General features: G+C 57.3%; 1 protein-coding gene across 2 annotated transcripts in view; it reads right to left on the bottom strand.

The window, feature by feature from the left end:
• LOC113208510 (GAS2-like protein pickled eggs) overlaps positions 1-5775 on the bottom strand; it is a 167222-nt gene that overhangs the window by 106646 nt on the left and 54801 nt on the right. The window lies entirely within an intron of this gene.

Genomic DNA, 5775 nt, shown 5'->3' with positions numbered 1-5775 from the left:
CACGCCCTGCCCCGCACCGCCACCCCCGGCTCGAGCCGCTGGAGCGGAGCCCCCCTGCCGGGCGGAGGGTAGGCAGCCCGGCCACAGCCGTGTGCGACGGGACGGCCTACCACGCCGGCGCCCGGGCCGCCCTCTGCTGTCGGGCTGGTTCCGATTGCACCGCCTGATAGAAAATCACTATTTCAGTCCGTCCGGTCAGCAGGCACTCCACGCACTGCATGTCAGCTCGACAGAGGAGGGGAGGGGGAGGTGGGGGCGAGCAAGCGAGAGAGAAAGAGAGGAAGAGAGAAAGAGGGGGGCTGAGGGGAGATTCTCATCATCCCTGTCACTCACGCGTGAGGAGTCCCAGCGGGCAGCGGCAGGAGATATGCAACATCTCTAAGCGCTGCACGATGGCGACGAGGATAGTTAGGGGGCGGAGGACCCAAGCTATGGGGGGAGGGGGGGGGGAGGGAGAGCAAAAGGTAAGTCTACTCGGCCCCAACCCCTTACTTCCACCCTCTGCGCATAGACACAGCCCACCCCGCGCATACCCCCTCCACTGAGGATGAATCACACTCCGCGCGTTAACCTCGCAAGGGCGGGGCGCGTGGCGGGGCGTGGCGGGGCGTGGCGGGGCGTGGCGGGGCGTGGCGGGGCGTGGCTCGAGCCGCTTACTCACCGCCTAGCAGCAGCGCCTGAGCGCAGGGCGAGCGAGACAGAGTGAGAGCAGCACGGCCAATAGGACAGAGCCGGCTGGACAATCAGGATTGTTTAGAGTGCGTCTCTGTCTGTCTCTGTCTTTCTCCATCTCTCTCTCCCTCACTCTCTTTCCCTCTCCCTCTCTCTCCTCGCCGGAGATGGAGAGGAGAGATGTATCCGCTGCAGCCCGCAGCCTCCGCGGGCCGAAAAGGGGGCAGGATGCGGCTAATCCCCGCCACTGGGCCCGGCGGGGACCTCCGAACAAAATCCGGCGGACGTGCACGTGTGGAGCAGTGTGCAGCAGTGTGCAGCAGTGTGCAGGCCTCGGGGCATAGTATGGTAGGCTAACGGGTGTTCGAGAGCTGAACACTTTTGTAGAACACTCAAATGTCCCGCCAGTCGAGTCACCAAGTTTAACGATCCCATGGAAAGCATTAATGTCACCGAAGTGTACAGTGTACACACTAAACTCTTATGAACATTTTTGTTTATAGTTACTGAGTTCTGTAAACATGCTCGGCTTACGCATTTTTTAATGCGCCAGTATGAAGAAATTTTTGCATACTGGCGTATTAAAAAATGGGTAAGCCGAGCATGTTTACAGAAATCAGTAACTATGAACAAAAAAGTTCTTAGATTTTAGTGTGTATCAGTGCCACTCGTCTATGCTTTTAATATTTTAGTATGTACTTTAAGTATAGCTTGATTGTCGCTGCAACACTTTCGGTTATATTCTTTTGTCCAAGCGGGACGGTTTCTTCCGATTTCACTGCCTACCCTGTGTTACATTGAATACGCCACAATTTGTGGCGGGTTTCGTAAACCCACTTCGACCGTGGGACGACATTTGGGCCCCTGCCGCGACCTGCGCGAGTTCATGCAAGCCCGCAAAAACTGCGGCATATTCAAAGAAACGCCCTGGTACATAATAAGGTCTGATCTTATCGTGTAAAAGGCTAAGCGTGAGCACATGTATGCAACGGCAACTGGGGTTGACGTAGAGCACCCGACCGAGCAGCCTGGCGAGCCAAATAATGAAACCATTGCCGTCACTTCCAGCGAACAGATGCAATCACCCTGGCAAGGCAGGGTGGGCCGGGCGCGCTGCCAAGGCCGGCACTCTTATCGTCAACACCACCACTTTCGGATTTATAACGCCGGGATCGATTTGGGAGTGTAGAGAAAGGGGTGGCAGTATGAGGGTGTAAGCAGAGGAGGGAGGGAGATGTATAGAGAGTAAGCGAGAGAGAGCGAGAGAGAGAGGGAGGGAGGGAGAGAGAGAGAGAGAGAGAGAGAGAGAGAGCAGCAACAGCAGAAGGAGATCGCCGCGCCACAGAGCGACCGTTTTGAAAGGATCAAACCGTAACCCTACCGGTCCTCGCAGCACGCTGAGGATGACACGGTGGTCCTAGAGCATTCCTAGACCTAGATGACCTCCATAATCACCATGTAAGTTAAACGGCCAAAGTAAAACGTGTACCATTAATAAAAGAAGGAGAGGGTGTGCGAGAGAGAGAGCCGCGGCCCAGGAGGACCGTATCGATCGCGGGCGACACAAGGCTGCGGTGGGAGGGGGCGCGGCGGGGGGCCCCACGCGGGGGGTGGAGTTGGTCCAGAAGAGAGGGGGGTGGGAAGGTTCCAATCCCACCCCCGAGTAGCCCCCCGGTCGGCTTCGGCCCGGCTGGCTCGGGAGGCAGGGCGTTCCGTTCCGTCTCGAGGTGTATGGCTGGTGGAGGTGTGTCCCCAGGGAGCCGGAGCCGGCCCAGCACCGCCCCGCCCCGCAAAGCGACGACCTGTAGAGTCTGTAGAGTGCGGTCGGTACAGCTGAGGCCACCACGCCCCGCCCCGCCCCGCCAGGTGGCGCCAGGTGCGCTTGGTCGCCTTTATCCAGTTTGGGCCGGAGAGTCTTCCCCGGGAGCCCTACCGGGCGGGTACGGGTGGAGGCTGGGAGGGGATCCGTCCGTACCGTGGTTGAAGAAAATTGAGTACTGTGAAAGAAACATCATAAAACAACAAAAAAATTGTTCAGCCTCATAACCTGCTCTCACACAATTTCGATGCTTTCTTTGGCCTTCATTTCGCGGCTGCGGCTGCGGCTGAGTCTGCGGCGTCCAGAGAGCAGGAGTACTCCGTCACGGCCGCGCCCCGCCACGTCCCAGCAGGGCTCCCGTGCATCCTCATCATGTCACTAAATCAAATTCTTCTTTTTTTGCCGCGGCGCTGGTTGTCCCCCCCCCCCCCCTCGCGCCGGCGCCGGTGTGGGTGCAGTATACAAGGTATTTTTCACAGGCTGCTCCGGGAGTAGAGGAAAAGAGATAGGAGAGAGGGGAGAGAGAAAGATGCCCGCCTTTGGCGTTGAGGGATGCTCACTCTTCGAGTATACGGCCATTCCCCTTGGGGCCGGCCGGGCCCGAAGCATGTGAGAGAGGGAGTGCGAGAGAATGAGGGAGAGAGAGAAAGAAATATAGATGCGCGAACGGGAACCTATGCCGTCCCTCTCGCACTCACGGAAACGCCATAAGGCAGCGAGCGGGCGTCCATCTCGCACAAGCCAGAAGAGACGGGTGGCCGAGGCTCGAAGACAAATAGTTTCGCCTACCGCGCCCCGCCTCGCCCCGCTCCGCCCCGCCCCGCACATGCTCGGCGGGGCGGGCGGGGTTCGAGCCCCGCTAGAGTCCGCGCGCTGTGGTCCAGGCCTGGGCCAGACGCGTCCTCAACTCAGCATCCGTAACGGCCGTGCGGTCGGGGGAGGGGTGGACTCGTAGGAGGAGGGAGTCTGCCGGAGACAAGCGCCTTGGTGGAGGAGTGCGTGCGAGTGCGAGAGAGAAAGGGAGAGAGAAGAGAGAAAGCACACCGAGGTCCAACAGCAGAGCCGATGTAAAGTGTGATTTTATTCCTCACCCTTAATCCCCTCCGCGCAAGCAGCTCCGCACCGTGTAGGTTTTCTCGAGTGCGCGTGTGCGTGAGTGTGTGACTGAGTGTGAGTGTGAGAGTGTGTGTGTTTGAGCGCGCTCTTCGCTACGGATTTCAACTCTGTGCGCGGCAGTAAAGCCTCTTCGATTTTCTGAAGGAAAGGGGAGCTGAGGGTGGGGGAGGCGCGGAGGAAGGCAGGAGGGGGGAGGCAGAGGATTTTACCCCTATGGTACAGTCAAGTGCCCTAAATACGGACTAGCCTCCAAAATACGGACACTTTGCTGTTTTCTACTAGTAAAGCCCCTAAATCGAAAACGGGTATCCGGAATATAGCTGCCGAGGGTTCGCTGGAAAGGTTAGACCTTCTAGAATCTAGATTTGAAGAAATACTTCCGATATCTTGCAAACTGTTTTCTCCAAAAAATGCCAAACTTGCGCTTTGGGGCGCCACGAAAACGGACAATTTTTATACTGCTTTGCAAGAATGTAGGGCTCTCAACGGCGGGTGACCGCACAACTTTTACGTTGACATATGTGAAACTAGGACTCTTCACCTACAAGATGACACAAGAAAATTTTGTTTATGTCACTTGTGTCAAGTTTGAGAAGCGATTTCCGAAAGTCTCCTAAATACGGACAGAGGATTTTACATGCAAAAGTGACTGCTGTCCGTATTTAGGGCACTTTAAACGACTTTAAAAACGATCTTTAAGCAATTCTGGCGGCTAAACTATACCAGATAAGAAAATTTCACCGCCAGGGTAAGGTCAAATTTTTTTATGAAGTTTCTATTCCCCCCGACAATTTTTCACTTTTCATAATTTTTTAAAGGCTGTCCGTATTTAGGGCGCTTAGGCTCCTAAATACGGACACTCTTCTAGCGTGGCGCACTGGTACACCTTAGATGATAAAAAACCGTTCAAGGTGTTGGTAGGTGTGTCTCGGTCCGAAGATTTTATAATCCCCACCGATTTTCAATTTTGTCAAAACTACAGATTTTTCAGGCCCTTTTCTCTAAAAATCGTCCGTATTTAGGGACAATGACTGTACCATAAACGTTTCGATTGGAGGTTTGCGGAGGAGTGCGGCGAGGGTGAGAGATAGAGCGAGAGGGGGAGGGGCGTCGAGGGGGGATTCCTCGCGCGGTACCCCCCTTCCTGGACGATTTATAGGCTGGGCTGACCAGAAGGGCCCGCGGCCTGGGGCCGTACGACGGGGTCCCACGGTCATCCTATGGTGTGCCATTGAGTCCGCGGTGGAGCTATGGGGGAGCCAGGGAGACCCTGTGGGGACCCAACGGGGACCCAGGCTCCGCTCGGGCTGGAACAGAGGCCTGGTCCTCGTGCAGGGGGGGGAGGGCGTGGGCAGAGCGGGACCGTCGCGGAGAAGAGCCCCTTTGACAGGGGAGGGGGCGGAGCAGGGCACGGCGCTCAAATAAGGGGTGGATGGGCCGCGGGAGGGGGCGCTCCGCTCGGGAAACGACAACCCGGGGAACATCAAGAATGAGAAGAAATGACAAAGACAGACACTTGCTAAAAAGAAAATATTTAATTTTTCGTCAAAGGTCTAACAAAACCCACACCGAGAGGTCTATTAAAAACATATCAAAGCAGATGTCGCATCGCATAAATGGAAACGTCTTCACATTCTCGGCAGTGTGTCGGTTTTCCGGTGTCGGCGAAAGAAAGCCGGATGGAAAACGTAGCGGTACAATATGCAAACGGAACGGAGTGGCGCTGGCGGCGGCGGCCGGCGGCAAGACCCGCGAGCCGCGACAATCATAAGCAAGCAAGCCGGGGAGGAGGAGAGGAAGTCCAGGAAGAAAGTAAAGCAAGCCGCAGCCAGACTCAGCCTCAGCCTTGCCGCGGGGCGCGCCGCCGTACAGCGGAGCGGGGCGGGAAGGGGCGGGGAGGGATAGGAGCGGCGAGAGGAAGGCGCCGCGAATTTGGCAGTGATCTGCGGAGCGGTCGCGGCGGCAGCGCGGCGGCGGTGTGCGGTTAATAGCCCCGCCACGCCACGCCACGCCACCCACGCTCTGATGCCGACCGCACTACTGCCGCACTAGCGGGTGATTTATACCGACCTTGACTTACGTACGCGAGAGGCGCGGCGGCGGCGTGGCGCCGGGGATATATAACGGTGTGCGAGGCGAGGCGACGACCGCCGGGGCGGGGCGGGGCG

This window comes from Frankliniella occidentalis, unplaced genomic scaffold (assembly GCF_000697945.3).
Source record: "Frankliniella occidentalis isolate FOCC.00 unplaced genomic scaffold, Focc_3.1 Scaffold113, whole genome shotgun sequence".
In the NCBI taxonomy this organism is placed as follows: domain Eukaryota; kingdom Metazoa; phylum Arthropoda; class Insecta; order Thysanoptera; family Thripidae; genus Frankliniella; species Frankliniella occidentalis.
The sequence above is the reverse complement of the archived record's forward strand: the minus strand, read 5'-3'. Positions and strand labels throughout refer to the sequence as shown.